This window comes from Barbatula barbatula (assembly GCF_947034865.1).
Source record: "Barbatula barbatula genome assembly, chromosome: 4".
In the NCBI taxonomy this organism is placed as follows: Eukaryota; Metazoa; Chordata; class Actinopteri; order Cypriniformes; family Nemacheilidae; genus Barbatula; species Barbatula barbatula.
Window position 1 is genome coordinate 26,427,988 of NC_136768.1, and position 17,323 is coordinate 26,445,310.

Genomic DNA, 17,323 nt, shown 5'->3' on the forward strand with positions numbered 1-17,323 from the left:
AAAAGCTCATTTAGCCTAACAGTAATGTAGGTGTTGCTGCTACTGGTCCCTGGCTTTGGGTATAAGGAAGAGCTGCCTCCAGGGATGCCCTCCAGGGATGCCCTCGGTTTGAATTCAACCCAAGGGCCAGCTCTTCTGCTGGGGTATATTGTGGGGGTGCAGGACCACCACCTGTAATCTTTCAGCCTTTTTCTTGGTGGCGGTCATAAATAGACACGTCATTTAACAGTGGCTTTTAAAATAAAGACTGTATAAGAAGTGAAGGCAACCATTTTGTAGAATATTCTTGTACTTCACTTTTACTTGTTCCCATGTTCTACTGGGTCCATGGTGGCTCTGACATATGTAAATAAATATGTAAAATATGAAATAAATAAAAAATGCTCAAATAAATACTGTAGAAAGTGATGGAAACATCTGACATGGACACCACTTATGCATTTAATTATTTTGAATTAAACGTTCAAATTGGGCATAACCTTCCATTAAAAGCTCTTGTTCTGCTTGAGAGGAAAACTGAGCGCGTTCTTTAGCCATGCTGAACAGGCAATCACAGCGTTGCTGATCATTATTTCTACTATCGATACATATCCCCATTTAAACCAACGCAAGAACGCGCAATGCTCTCAGATAACTCAATCCAGCGATACTAATCATAAACAACAGCTGTGTTCGAAGAACCCAATTAGCCGGATCATGATTAGCACGATGATATCATCTTGGATGTGTCTTTTGATCTCGGATGTAATAAGCGACGTACGAAGAACGGGCCCCTGATCAACAGTGTTTGTGTTATCTGTGTATGGTGGACGTGCACAAAAAACACGATATTGTTTCATCTTCAGCAGATAGAAATCATCGCCCCTCCCCGAACCCAAGACCAGGGAGCAGTTCCTCTTATGTAAATTACTATAGACCCCTTTTACACAAGGAGTTTAAAATATCATCTTGTTGTGTTGCTTAGTGCCACAATCTTATATTTTAACACATACCTGCTGGCATTGCCAAACAAAAACACTGAAGACAGTTTAAGATTGAGATTAAAAACGACTTCCTTTGTGACTTCCGATGTGTCTAAAAATACTACTTCATTTGTAACGAAAACATCTAGATGCACATTTGTGTTCATGTTCCCCAGATTCTCACGAGCTGACACTGGATCCAAACACACTGAATAACCGCCTCCGTCTATCTGAGGAAAACAGAACGATCACCATGACTGAAACAGAACAGCCGTATCCCGATCATCCAGACAGATTTGATGCTTTGCCCCAAGGGTTGTGTAGAGAGAGTGTGTGTGGAGGCTCTTAAGGCGGGTGTACACGGTGCGAATTCTGATGGTCGGAAGATCATATGTCCACGCATATGGCGGGAACTCCGTGCCAAAACCTAACGTCCGATCGACCGACCGACCGTTCGTCTGTCTAACCGAACGTCTGACCGGACCTCTTGAACGTTTGTGCGCGTGACCCACGTGACGACCTGACGTGACGTCAACGTCTCAAAATAAGCGCTTTTTAATCGATAACACATCGACATTACAAGCATTAAGTTAATCTTTACTTAAAAACTATCTGAACTGCTTGTGCTGTACTGTTTTTATTAACACTGGGTTGTTTGAAATGTATTTCAGTGTTTATAGAATAAGCGTTTACCATTATGTTTTACTCTATAATACAGGTTTACTGTTTGATTTCACTGTTTTGTGTGTGCGTGTGCGTGTGTGTTCACTATCACTGGATGGTTTAAATGCAGAGGTCACACTTCGGGTATGGTAACTATAAACGTCTTTAAAAAGTATTGTAGTATACTAGAATATGGTTACTTGTTAATGGTAAATACAGTATTTTAATATTTACTTTAGTAAAGATCTAACACTTAGTATGAAGGCATATCACTACAGTTTACTATATTAAAAGTGTACTGGAGTATTTCTCATGTGGGAACAATTGTATTAGTCTACTACTGTAACACCTACAAAGCTCAAAACATGGACATTTAAAGCTTTCACCTGAAGCTGCAAACTATTAAATAAATAAATATTTCAAACGTAAGTAACGCAGTTATGGAATCAAGGGTCTATGGGACTTTACACTCCGTCACTAGATGGCGGTAAGCGCCACTAATATCGGTCCGCAACCAAAATAAACCCCGAAGAAGGATTACACTTTATTTTACTTTAAAAACATTCTACATCATATAACCGTCTAAACCAGACATTAAATCAATGAAAAGCGGATTAGCTGGAGGATACTGAATCATACGATGTTAAATAAAGGCAAAGCAAACACAAACGTGTTTAAACGTGTTCTTACAGGTGGAAAACACGTTATTAAGACGATAGAATACCGGCTCTGTCGACCGGGCGCTATTGGTACGTGTTAACAACATGTAAACACACGTAGGAACGTGTTATAGGGTTTTAATGAATGAAATATAGCAAGATTGTTTGGCCAGTTGTTTGTTTGTGGCTGATATGAAAACAAACAAGTCTTGGTGACGGTAAATTCATAACACAGCATATTTATCTGTTTACAGGTTTAAATTAAAAACCGCGCTTCATAAAATAACACTTTTGTTCCTGACTTTTATTTGTGAGTCACTGTGTAATTAAACAATTTGATTAATCTTTATTCTATGTTTCTATAGCTCTTCTTAATAAAGTTAAAATTGTATCTTGTTTAAACCGTATTTTATTATAGTAAAATTGTGGTAATATTTTCATTTTAGTGGATTGATTACATTTAGTAAAATACAAATGACCATGGTTAAACTATAGTTAAAGTAGTTAAGCAATTTGGACTGAGAAAAACTGTAATGTACTGTTTCTTTTTTTACACTGATAAGAATATATTTTTTTAAACTATACATTTTTTGTAAAGGAATAAATTCTGATGAATCCTCACATGAAAACTGCAGTTGAAGTTCAATGCATTTATTGTTATATGTGTAATTGCCTGTACAGTTAAATTCTGGAGGCACTATTGCTTATCTTTAAAACTTAAAGCAAATTGACGTATTTCTAAACATTGAAATCCATCTGAAACCCCCTGTTTTTATAAAACAATCAAATAGTAAACCTGTATTACAGAGTAAAACATAATGGTAAACACTGTAGCGGCTATCCTACGTTGTTAAAAGGCCGCTGAGAGGCTGAAGTAGGAACTCCATGCATTTGCGACGCATATAATAAAGTATCCGTGAGGCAAACAGCTGTTAATAGTCCCATTTATTGCACAGACAGATATTTCTTCGAGTTTGACAGTTGTAAATAGGTGAATATGGTCAACAAAGAATACATCGTCCTGACTCACCCCCTCTCGCTACCAAACTAGGTGAACAGGTGACTAATATTCCTATTCCCAGGTGATCCCGTGACCCTCCACCATGATCACGTGACATTTAACTCTTTCATGTCCCTTTCATTCCAGCCCCTAATTATTATCAAGTAATAATTACAACTCCATAATTTAGACATGAAAACAATCAATAATGCATTTACATCTTATAATGTCCATTTCTTTTTCAAAAGAGAAAAAATCCTGCAAAAAAGTCAGGCAGAAAAATTGTTCATGTTTTGAAGTGTTGTCAAAAGTCCAAAAAATGTCAAGCAACAAAATTATCAATCTTCTGCTTCTTGTAAAAGACAGACCTTAGTTATTGGCCTTTCCAGACAGCTGGTTTTAGTTTTAACTTGCACATGACGCACAAATCCTCTTCTATCTGGAAATGTTTGCATTATGCGTCCAATAAGCCATGAGTTTCGAGGTGCTGTATTGTCCACTATAAGCACTATGTCTCCTGGTTTAAAGTTGCGTTTGACTCTTGACCATTTCTGACGTTCTTGAAGTTGTGGCAAGTACTCCAGAACCCATCTCTTCCAGAACAAGTCTGACATGTACTGGACCTGTCTCCAACGTTTACGAGCATAAACATCTTCCTTTTTGAATTCGCCCGGTGGTAGCGATGGTAATGTTCTCAAAATCAACAGGTGATTTGGTGTTAATGCTTTCAGATCATTTGGATCAGTGGATGCTTTGGTGATTGGACGACCATTGATAATAGATTCAACTTCGCAAAAAAACGTTTGCAAACTCTCTTCGTCCAAATTTTGCACCTTTAAAATGGAATTCAAAACTTTCCGTACAGATCGAATTAACCTTTCCCAGGTCCCTCCATAATGTGATGCAGTCGGGGGATTAAATGACCATTTAATACCTTTCTGAAGGAGGACATCATTAATTTGACCCTGATTCCATTCCTGTATAGCAACTCTTAGTTCCCGCTCTGCTCCAACAAAGTTCCTTCCATTATCCGATCTGAGTTCTTTGACTTGACCACGTCTTGCAATGAAACGTCGAAGTGCGTTTATGAATGAATCTGTGTCCAAGGATGGTGCCACTTCAATATGTATTGCCCTTATGGCTAAACAGGTAAAAATTACTCCATATCTTTTCACCAAAGTTCTTCTGCTTTTTACCTCGAAAGGTCCAAAATAATCCACCCCAACACGGGCATATGGTGGCTCATTCGGAGTGACTCTGTCGGATGGTAAATCAGCCATCTGTTGGCATCCTGGAAGTGAATTCAGTCTTCGACATATAACACATTTGGATAGTCGACTTCTTATTGCTGTACTTGCACCTGTAATCCAATATTTTTGTCGTAATTTAGACAACATATGATTACGACCACAATGTCCTACTTCTTCATGTATGTGTCTCAGGAGAATATCAGAGATGTGAGAATTCTTTGCTAGAATGACTGGATGCTTGGATTCTTCAGGCATTGATGCCCTACTTAATCTGCCACCAACCCTCAAAACATCATTAAACGTAGGACAAAGTCCATAAATGTGACTACCCTTCTTGACACTTTCCCCTCTTTTTAGACAAGCAAGTTCATCAGGAAACATCTTTTCTTGTGAAAGTCTAATAATTTCCAACTCAGCCGTCTCTAGTTCTTCTGGTGAGAGATGAAATTTTTCGAGTTGACCTTTGAAAATCTCCATTTCCTTTTCCAAATTTCCCTGTTGTCCAGCAGAATGAGCTGAAGCAAGTCTCAATTGTTTCCTCTTCTGACTAAGAGATAAGAGCAGTTTCTTAAATCTCAAAATCCAAGCCATTGCCCTTTTCAAACGAAACCAAGAAGAGAAGTGATTAAAGAAACGTGCAAGCTTATCATCCTCTTCATGAAGCTGCACAGAGTTAATCTCAATACTTTTCTTGACCTTAAGGTCATCCACTTCAAGTTTTTCCTTCAGGTTGGCAGGCCATTCACTTTCAGGATGAAGAAGAAAGGCAGGACCTGATGTCCATGTCCTGTTTTTGAGAAAGACTTTGGCAGTCGATCCTCTAGAAGCAACATCAGCTGGATTGCTTGCTGTATCTACGTATCTCCACTGTGAAACTTGTGAAGCCTTGAGAATTTCTGTCACCCGATTGGCTACAAAGATTTTGAAACGTGAAGTCTCGTTTTTGATGTATTTGAGGACAGAAGCACTGTCTGTCCAAAAAACAGAATCCTGAAGCTGCAGATGTAATTCCTTCTTCCATATAACATCCATACGACTAGCTCCATACGTGGGATGGTAACACACTTCATTGGGGCTACTCTTGACTTTCCCATGATAAAAGCACAATGTACTAGAGAATGCATATTGCGTGTTAGCAAGTATGTCACAGTTCCATAGCCATCCTTACTCGCATCTGAAAAATGATGCAACTGTGCAGAGGTGATGTCACCAAAATTTGGAGGTTTTAAACCTCTTATAAGCTCAAAGCTTTCCAGAAGATGAAGTTCTTGAAGCCAGTCTTTCCATTTTTTAACAACTATTTCTGGCAAAACATCATCCCATCCTAAGTTTGCTTTGCAGAGGTCCTGCAATATTTTCTTAGCAGACAATAGTACAGGGCTCACAATTCCCAAAGGATCATACACAGAGCTAATCATGGACAGTATTCCTCTTCGAGTCATAGGTCTATCTTTGATTACAATCTTGAACTTGAATGTGTCAGACTGAACGCACCACTGCATCCCCAACACTCTCTCGACTAATGGAGATTCCCGATCAATATTCAAGTCTTTTGCTGTCTTTGCTCTTTGATCCTCAGGTATTACTGCCATGACTTCACATCTGTTCCTCATCCATTTTGTTAGCCTGAATCCACCTTTGGCACATATGGATACAAGTTCCTGGCACAATGTCTTTGCTTGTTCAACAGTAGCAACTGAAACAAGGCAATCATCAACATAAAAAGAATGTAGAATTGTATCCACTGTTTCCTTGTTAAACTCTTCCTTATGATCTTCTGCACATTTCCTTAGAGCGAAATTAGCACAGCTAGGAGATTATGTTGCTCCAAATAGATGCACTAACATCCTAAAATCAGTAGGGTCTTGACTTAAATCCCCATCAGGCCACCAAAGAAACCTTAATAGGTCAGCATCCTCAGGTGGTATCCTTACTTGATGGAACATTGACTCAATATCTGCCATAATCACCACAGGTTCTTTTCTAAATCTCGTCACCACTCCAATGAGTGAGCTGGTGAGATCTGGTCCTTGCAAGAGTTGAGCATTAAGTGATGTTCCCTGAAAACTCGCTCCACAATCAAACACCACACGGATTTTCTTCTTTGTGGGATGGTAGACACCATGATGGAGGATATACCAAATTTGTTCATCACTACGCATCAAATCCTTTGCAGGTACTTGCTCTGCATAACCTTTGGAAACCATATCCTTCAAAAAATCTTTATAGTCTGTAAGAAAGACTGAATCCTTTTGAAGTCTCTTCTTTAGATGTAAAGCACGTTGTTCCACAATTCTCCGATTATTTGGCATATGAATTCTCTTCCTCAAAGGTAAGCCGATCTCATAATGCCCATCAACCAGCTTAACAGAGTTTGTCACCATTTCCATAAATTTCTGATCTTCTCTTGAATAGCTAGTTTGTTCATCTTGGCTACATTCAGGGAAGTCCATTTCAAACTGCTGTTGCCACATGTCTTCTAGATTCAGAACTGAAATTCTATTGACCATGACCTCTGTTTCAGCACAATCCTTTACATTATTAGTATATCCAGATAGTGGTCCATTAACAGTCCATCCTAACATTGTTTTGATTGCATAGGGTCCATCATTCACACTGCGGATGACTTCCAATGGTTCCAAAGCTTTAGGAACATTGGTTCCAATCAGCAGCTCAATCCCTGCCTCAATCTCAGGTAAATGAACACGGTTTAAATGTGGCCATCTTTGCAGGTCACTTTCTTTAGGTATATTCCTCTTGTGAACAGGCATACTTTCTTGGGTGAAAACTCGAGGCAATTCACAAAAGTCATTCTCCTCCAATCCTGCTACCTCCATTTCAGACAGAGCATAGCTACTAGTCACTTTTTCTTGTCCCATAGTTCTTAAAAGTATCCGCACTTTGGTTCCTGTGAGGTTAAGTTTTCTCATTAAACTCTCAGTACAAAACACAGCTGTGCTCCCTTGATCTAAGAAGGCGTAAGTAGTAACAATTGTACTGCCTTTCTTGGCTTTGATCTGTACAGGCACAATTGGGAGTTTACAATCATAGTCACCAGCCCCAGTAAGACCACTGGAAATCAAAACATCATTCACTACCATCTTCGGTTTCTTCTCAGTTGTATCAAGAGTCTTTTCCTTTGGAAAGATATGTAGCAAAGTGGGATGTTTAAGACCACAAACATCACAACAAAAACGTTTTCTGCATTCTTTGCTTATGTGCCCAATGCTCAAACAGCCAAAACAAACTCTATTTGACTTTAAGAAGCTAAACTTCTCATTGTGGGATCTTTTTTTCAACTGAGGACACATACCCAATGTGTGTGCACCTTCACAGAAGAGACATTCTTTCTTATCAGGACCAACCTCTACCTTTCCCGTCTTTTCAAATTCATTTCCTTTGCTTGCAGCAATCACAGTGGTAGCAAAGCTGGTTCGTTTTATTCCAGGACGAGAAAGAAATTTACTTCTCTTCACATCTTTATTCACCCATACAGGATCATCCTGTATATTTCCAAACACTGGGTCCATTACCACTTTGACTTGATGCTCTATAAAGTTAACAATATCAATGAAGGAAACTCGTCGGTTGCGTCTTTCTTGTATTTCACAAGCCATTGTTCTCATTTTATCCCGAAGTCTGTAAGGGAGTTTCTTTATAATACTCATCATATTGGCTGGCATATCCAACTCACGCATATATTGTACCTCCTCCATGACATTACCACAGCCTCTAAGGAAAAGACTGTATTCCTGTAAAGCATTAACATCTTCAGCTTTAATCTGAGGCCATGACAGAGCTTTATTCATATAAGCAGATGCAATTTTCTGAAAAGGGTCACCATCAAACACTTTCAGATCTCTTTTGGGCAAGGATGACAAACATTGCTGTTTTAACAAAAGCGTTGTTATTTCGTTTTGCTTTCTCATTACACCACAAATGTTGCTCTGCACTTCGTCTTCAACATGCGGATGCAATGCATTTCCTTGTGTCCCTGGCCCCACTGTTTGGTGTCCAGAAGGATGATGCATCCTTATTGGAGGCTGTAAGGGTACTCTGGGTTGTACAACTCCTCCATTAGACCTTACTCCGGATCCTACTTGGTCATGCACTAATCCATTCACATTTACTGACATTGGAGGAACAAATGATTTAGCACTGGCATTAAGACTCTGTGTTTTCCTTCGATCTGACTCCAAATTGGAACGTTTTCCTCCCGAATGTCCAGATTTATCGCTTGACACACTCTGAGATTTTAAAACATTCAGTTTGGCCATTTGAACTTCAATTTCTTCTTGCAGATTAAGTTGTTCCTTTCTTTTTCTTAGCTGGTCCTCTTGATCTTCCAGTTCATGTTTATCCTTCAACAATTTTTGTCGTGCCTTTAATGCAGCCAACTCCGCTTCTGCTTTGAGACGTACAGAAGAAGTAGATGATACACCAGTTCTTCTTCCACTAATTGAGCTCTGATTTTTAGATGATCTGCTCCCCACATTCGAGACACTGTCATTAGGTATAATGTCATCTTGTAATTTATCTGATGTAACAATAGATGAAGCTTGGACTGTAGCTTGAGGAATAGTAAACTCTTCCTGTGTTGCACCAGTTTCAGACTGAACAGGAATAACATTCTCCTCAGGCATCTTCAACCACTTTTGAACTGCATCTTTAAATGTATCAGTATATTTCATAATGCTCAAAAAAACATTCATTTTGCTTTCCCTGCTCATCTTCAGGAAGTAAGGGAATCACCATATCATGCAGCTTATTGACATTTTCACACAATTCAACAAGAGTTTCAAACAGCATTTGCACCTGAGAGGCATTTTCCTTTCTTGTCATCAAATTCTTTATTTTTGGAATCAACCCTTTAATTTTGTTCACCTTTGTTTTTCGTTGCTTTTGCAAACTTTCAATGTGGTTTGCCAAGACTTTTACAGTGGGTTTGGGTACTCTTTTTTCACCCTCCATGACGTCATCAGCACTCGCTTCACTCATGTTTATGTGCTTTCCAACGCATCAACAACAATCACGATTTACTTCAAACTTCTCAAAACATCACAACGAAACGTAGACAAACACCATCAACTTCCAAAAACATTGCGACGTTATTTTCCACAACAAACGAATTGAAAACAACCTATTTCAAACACCAGGGACCCGTTTCAGAAAGCAGGGTAAGTGCAAACTCAGTGTTAGTTAACCCCAGAAAACGGGATACTCTGGGTTTTCAGTTTCAGAACGCGAGGTATATCAAACCCGTGACCGCGGGGTAAGTCAAGCCCGTTTCAGAAATCGAGGTATATTATACTTAGAGTGAGTAACCATAGTAACCTACTCTGTGAACCTAACCTGGTCGGGAGCAGGTTTTATTCCACTAACCCGAGGTTTGTTTCAATCTCCGCCCCTTTTAGAAGCGCGAGCGGTGTTGAACTTGCCTACGCCGTTTGTTTTTTCAATCGCTTTCCTTCATCGCGCACAAGTTTATAACACAGACAAATGTCCGTTTATTCAGTACCCGTAGATGAGGAAGCTGCATTCATGTGGAGAGAGTTAAATTTACGTCGGTAGAGAATATATGGTGAAGCCCCGTTTGGATGTTTTATCATATCCGGAGGATTCTTTATTTGAGCGATACAGTTTTTCTTTACAGTCCATTAAATATATTCACAATCTGCTTCATCCTTACATCACAAACCTCTCTCGTGAATGCGCTCTTACATCTGAGCAGATTATTTTTATGGTCACGTTTCTTTGCTAACGGAAGCTTTCTTTATAACACCGATGCAGAACACGTTAGCAAGGCAACTGTATGCAGAGCAGTAAGAAAAGTGTGAATCGCTCTCAAGCACTTTTTATACATTTGTGTTAAGCTTCCTGTGAGAGCCATCAAAGAGGAGGTTCATAGGATTGCAGGTGAATGGTGAACGCCTTTCTGAATAAGCTGATCAAATAAATGTGGTCTTGCTGCCACCTCTGGAAGTAGCTAATAATTCAAATACCCTTAAGGATTTCCCAATGTGATTGGGTGCACATGTAGCCGGTCCCACTCGCGCGGTCTTCGAACCGACATTGGCCCGAATGGGAGACGGGCGCTCTAACGATGAGCCGTAGAGCGTCTCTGTCTGTTGGTCAGGGAGTGAGGCTTACACACTGCACAGCTCTTCACTCCGTTACACATAGCTGGAGCAGGGGCAAGCATGGCCAGTTTTCTGTCTTCTATAGCCACAGTGCTCGGTTCTCATATCCTCATAACTTTCAAAGCCAGTTTATTAAATATATCAAGCATTTCCCAGTCAGGTATCCTACAAGCAAGAGCATTTAAACTCACCGGACTGAATGATGTTTTTATATTTTATTTTCAGCTGCTGCCATGTTCTTTTTATTGCAGAAGGATTGCACCTACATGACAAAAATCGAAGGTATATATGTGTTTATATATATATATATATATATGTATATCTTACATGTAGGCCTAAATGTGTATATATACACATATATATAGTGCCTCCAATTCGACTGCGAGAAATAAACGGAACGCTTTTTGTCACGTGGCGTTGCCATGGTGAATCATGTTATCTTCGCTCAATTGATGATGGCTTTTTAAAGCCGCGATGAACACGCGTAACCTTGAGTGAACTTACTCAGAGTGGATTGAACTCATTGAAACCAGCTGTTCTGAAACAGAAAACTCAGAGTAGCGATTATCTGAGTAAATCAACTCAGAGTTCATATTTTAACTCAGTGTTGCTTGAACCTCCTTATTGAAACGGGTCCCAGAGCTCTGGACAATAACCAACTAAAGCCGAACAACAAACAAAACAACCGCGCGATCATCCCCAATGGATAAACAACGTACCGAACACTAACAGCTCGCTCTCCAATACAGCACAGCCCGTTAATACATTAGTAAAAGCCCAACAGGCTTACCTATGCGGTAATTGTTTGCGTTCTTCTCTTCGGAGCTTTGTTGGACGTTTCTCTTTGGCGTTTTAGCTTCGCTTTCATCTCAGTTGAGCAGAATCCTGTAATCCGTGACGCGATGTTCAATCTTTGCGATGTGTCCGCCAAGAAGTGAAGTTCTTTGTTGACAAAATGTAGCGGCTATCCTACGTTGTTAAAAGGCCGCTGAGAGGCTGAAGCAGGAACTCCATGCATTTGCGACGCATATAATAAAGTATCCGTGAGGCAAACAGCTGTTAATAGTCCCATTTATTGCACAGACAGATATTTCTTCGAGTTTGACAGTTGTAAATAGGTGAATATGGTCAACAAAGAATACATCGTCCTGACTCACCCCCTCTCGCTACCAAACTAGGTGAACAGGTGACTAATATTACTATTCCCAGGTGATCCCGTGACCCTCCACCATGATCACGTGACATTTAACTCTTTCATGTCCCTTTCAAACACTTTAAACACTGAAATACATTTCAAACACACCCAGTGTTAATAAAAACAGTACAGCACAAGCAGTTCAGATCGTTTTTAAGTGAAAATTAACTTAATGCTTGTAATGTCGATGTGTTATCGATTAAAAAGCGCTTATGTGTTATCGATTAAAAAGCGCTTATTTTGAGACGTTGACGTCACGTCAGGTCGTCACGTGGGTCACCCGCACAAACGTTGAAGACGTCCGGTCAGACGTTCGGTTAGACGGACGGTCGGTCGGTCGGTCGATCGGACGTTATAGGTTTTGGCACGGAGTTCCCGCCATATGCCAAAACCTAACGTCCGATCGACCGACCGACCGTTCGTCTGCCTAACGGAAACGTGGATTTCAATGTTTAGAAATACGTCAATTTGCTCTGTGTGTTTTATTGGTTACACTCTGTTTTAAGTTTTGTCTTTACCTTGATGAAAAATGAAAAAAATGTATATATATTTCAGCTCCTTTGCTTAACAATAACAATATGGTGAAACTTTAAAAAAGCTTGTGAAGATAAGCAATTTTAGTGCCTCCTAGTAACTGTTTCCAAATGTGTGTGTGTGTGTGTGTCCAGCAGTCATAATAGTCATTTCAATTATTAAATATGGTATAGATCAATATATGTATATAATATGTACAATATCCCATAATACTACACAATGTCTATTTGTGAATAGTAATTCTGGTGTAAATGCCGTCAATTTATCAAACTTCTTGCAACATTCCCTACTAGCTTCGTGTTTCTTAACAAGGGATGTGTCTTGTCGTTATTGCAAGGTGCCTGAAGAATAAAATAAAATGTTTTATTATAACCTTAAAAATCATATATTGGTTAATTAAAAATAATATTAAAGGACTGTGCAGTGCAATATATATCACTTTGTGTCGGAATTTAACCCTTTAATTTCAGGAGCATTTACAATGAATGAATTGTCTTTGATACAAATGAACAAAATAAACAGTCCTATTAATTTGAACATCAAGCTGAAAATCTGTATGGGGATTAGTGGGCAGTCGTGCCCCAGCGGTCCGAGATCGTACTCGTGATCAGAAGGTTGCCCCTGCTTATTCCCAGCACCGACGGGTAATGGCTGAGGTGCCCTTAAGCAAGGCACATTACCCCCACTTGCTCACCGGGCCCTGCAGTGATATCTGCCCACTCCCGTGTGTGTGTGTGTGTGTGCGTGTGTGTGTGTGCGTGTGTTCACTATCACTGGATGGTTTAAATGCAGAGGTCACATTTCGGGTATGGTCACCATATACGTCTTTAAAAAGTATTGTAGTATACTAGAATATAGTTACTTGTTAATGGTAAATACTATATTTTAATATTTACTTTAGTAAAGATCTAACACTTAGTATGAAGGAATATCACTACAGTTTACTATATTAAAAGTGTACTGGAGTATTTCTCATGTAGGAACAATTGTATTAGTCTACTACTGTAACACCTACAAAACTAAAAACATGGACATTTAAAGCTTTCACCTGAAGCTGCAAACTATTAAATAAATAAATATTTCAAACGTAAGTAACGCAGTTATGGAATCAAGGGTCTATGTGACTTTACACTCCGTCACTAGATGGCGGTAAGCGCCACTAATATCGGTCCGCAACCAAAATAAACCCCGAAGAAGGATTACACTTTATTTTACTTTAAAAACATTCTACATCATATAACCGTCTAAACCAGACATTAAATGAATGAAAAGCGGATTAGCTGGAGGATACTGAATCATACGATGTTAAATAAAGGCAAAGCAAACACAAACGTGTTTAAACGTGTTCTTACAGGTGGAAAACACGTTATTAAGACGATAGAATACCGGCTCTGTCGACCGGGCGCTATTGGTACGTGTTAACAACATGTAAACACACGTAGGAACGTGTTATAGGGTTTTAATGAAAGAAATATAGCAAGATTGTTTGGCCAGTTGTTTGTTTGTGGCTGATATGAAAACAAACAAGTCTTGGTGACGGTAAATTCATAACACAGCATATTTATCTGTTTACAGGTTTAAATTAAAATCAACGCTTCATAAAATAACACTTTTGTTCCTGACTTTTATTTGTGAGTCACTGTGTAATTAAAGAATTTGATTAATCTTTATTCTATGTTTCTATAGCTCTTCTTAATAAAGTTCAAATTGTATCTTGTTTAAACCGTATTTTATTATAGTAAAATTGTGGTAATATTTTCATTTTAGTGGATTGATTACATTTAGTAAAATACAAATGACCATGGTTAAACTATAGTTAAAGTAGTTAAGCAATTTGGACTGAGAAAAACTGTAATGTACTGTTTCTTTTTTTACACTGATAAGAATATATTTTTTTAAACTATACATTTTTTGTAAAGGAATAAATTCTGATGAATCCTCACATGAAAACTGCAGTTGAAGTTCAATGCATTTATTGTTATATGTGTAATTGCCTGTACAGTTAAATTCTGGAGGCACTATTGCTTATCTTTAAAACTTAAAGCAAATTGACGTATTTCTAAACATTGAAATCCATCTGAAACCCCCTGTTTTTATAAAACAATCAAATAGTAAACCTGTATTACAGAGTAAAACATAATGGTAAACACTTTTAACACTGAAATACATTTCAAACAACCCAGTGTTAATAAAAACAGTACAGCGCAGTTCAGATCGTTTTTAAGTTCAAATTAACTTAATGCTTGTAATGTCGATGTGTTATCGATTAAAAAGCGCTTATTTTGAGACGTTGACGTCACGTCAGGTCGTCACGTGGCTCACCCGCACAAACGTTGAAGACGTCCGGTCAGATGTTCGGTTAGACAGACGGACGGTCGGTCGATCGGACGTTAGGTTTTGGCACGGAGTTCCCGCCATATTGGCACGGAGTTCCCGCCATACTCGCACACGTCACGAGTGAGTTTATCTGAAAATCATACGGACGAGGTGATATACAACACGATTTTACGACCTGCCGATTTCCGAAGCAATCGCACAAAGTTCCGCGCCAAAAACATAGGAGTCAGAGGAAGATTTGCTTTTGGCAGCAATGGCTTGCGAAAGAATAAAAAAAGAAAATGAAGGGTGTAGATAAATGATGATATGCAATCTAGTTGCATATAGGCTGTGTATTAGAAAGCTATGTTCAGATGTGGTTCTGGAGTGCCCCCTAGTGGTAACACACATTTTGTATACTGGAGGCACGTGCTGTTAGTTGCTCCGGTGGTGAGCTAATAAATAAGTTGTTTCTCGGCATCCAAACGTCTCAATTTCTATAACGAACTACATGGTATCAGAAGTGAAACTACTAAAGCAGGAAGGAATATAAAAAAGTACATAATGGCCGAAGGATTTCGCCGACCAGACCCACAAACATGTCACTTTGGTGCGCTCACAGACGAATTAATCAGAGACAGACTGGTGTGCCGCATAGACAATGATAGCGTAAGAAGAGTGCTGCTCAGAGAAAGTGATCTAACTCTTGTGAAAGCGATCAAAATATGCCAAATCAGCGAATTAACAGAACAGCACACGAAGGTGCTAGCTGCACCGCGTAGCGGGCACACGAGCGTTGATGCAGTCCGTTTTCACGCGAAAGAGAGAAAAGCCGTTGTGCACCGGCAGCTACCGCAACAAAAATACACGAGCGGGACAAAGAACATTGTTAACTGTAAAAACTGTGGTGAAAATCATCCAGCAAAGCGTGATCAATGCAAAGCTTTCGGACAACAATGTCGCCGTTGTAAAAAGTTTAATCATTTCAAGTCCCAGTGCAGATCTGCATCAAAAGACTATTCCAAATCCATTTATCAGATCACTGGTGAAAACACAGACAGCAGCGAGGAGTCATTTCATATCGACAGGCTATGTCTTGGTGCCAGTGAAGTAGATTCAGTCAATCATCATATGGCTAACAAGCAGGAGAAACATTGCAGCCTGACAGTAAATGGCAAGCCCCTTGAGCTTAAAATTGACACAGGAGCCAAGTGCAATGTCATTTCATCCGAAACATACCAAGCAGTAAGAAAAAATGAGAAAATTCACGAAAAGTCAAAGGCAACATTGGTGGCTTACGGAGGCACTGTGATTCGAACACAAGAAATTGTAATGCTGCAATGCTTAAACAGCAAACAAAAATCACACCTGTTGCAATTTCATGTTGTTGACAAAAATGTTAAATCATTGCTGGGCCTGCCAGACTGTTTAAAACTGAACTTGATATCTATCAAAAAAGAAGTGTATGAAATCGATCTCAACAAGAATCACAACCTTTCACAAGAAATATTCACAGAGTATGCTGACTTGTTTGATGACGAGCTAGGTACCTTACCTGTGAAATACTCAATGAAGATCAGCCCAGACATAACTCCAGTAGTCCGGCCCCCTCGCCGAATACCTGTGGCAATGCGGGACAAAGTAGAAGCAGAGTTGAAAAACATGACAAAAATGGGAGTCATAACACCTGTTTGAGAGCCCACACAGTGGGTATCCTCAATGGTCACCACACATAAGAAAAAAACTGACAAGATCCGTATATGCATCGATCCAAGAGATTTGAATGAAGCCCTTATGCGCCCTCACCATCCTATGCGCACAGTGGAAGAAGTAGCTTCACAAATGCCCAACGCAAGCGTCTTCTCAGTGCTTGACGCTAAAAGCTCATTTTGGCAAATTAAGCTAGACCATGACTCTTCCATGTGCACCGCTTTCGCAACACCCATTGGCAGATATCGGTTTTTACGCATGCCTTTTGGCATTAATTCGGCATCTGAGGTGTTCCAACGGGCAATGGAACAGATCTTCACAGGCTCTCCATGTGCCATAATTGTAGACGACATCATCGTTGGAGGAAAAGGTGAGAAGGAGCACGATGAGAACTTAAGGAAGGTTCTAAACAGAGCACGGCAAGTGAATCTGAAACTTAACCCACAAAAGTGTAAGTTCAGGCTTAGAGAAGTCAGCTACGTGGGCCACCTGTTCACAGAACATGGATTGAAACCAGACCCAGCCAAAATACAGGCCATTGCAGAAATGGCACCGCCAAGTGACAAAGCTGCCTTACAACGTTTCTTGGGCATGGCTAACTACCTCGGGAAATTCATTCCAAATTTCAGTGAACTGGCAGCACCACTACGACAGCTGCTCCACAAGGATGTAGCTTGGTACTGGTCACTGCAACAACAGGAGGCATTTGACACACTAAAAAATTGCATCACATTTCCACCAGTCCTGAGGTACTTCAATGTAGACAAACCTGTGACCATCACGTGTGATGCTTAATATGGATTGGGCGCAGCGTGTCTACAGAACGACCAGCCTATTAGCTATGCCTCACGCACTCTCACCGAAACGGAAATGAGGTATGCTCAGATTGAAAAA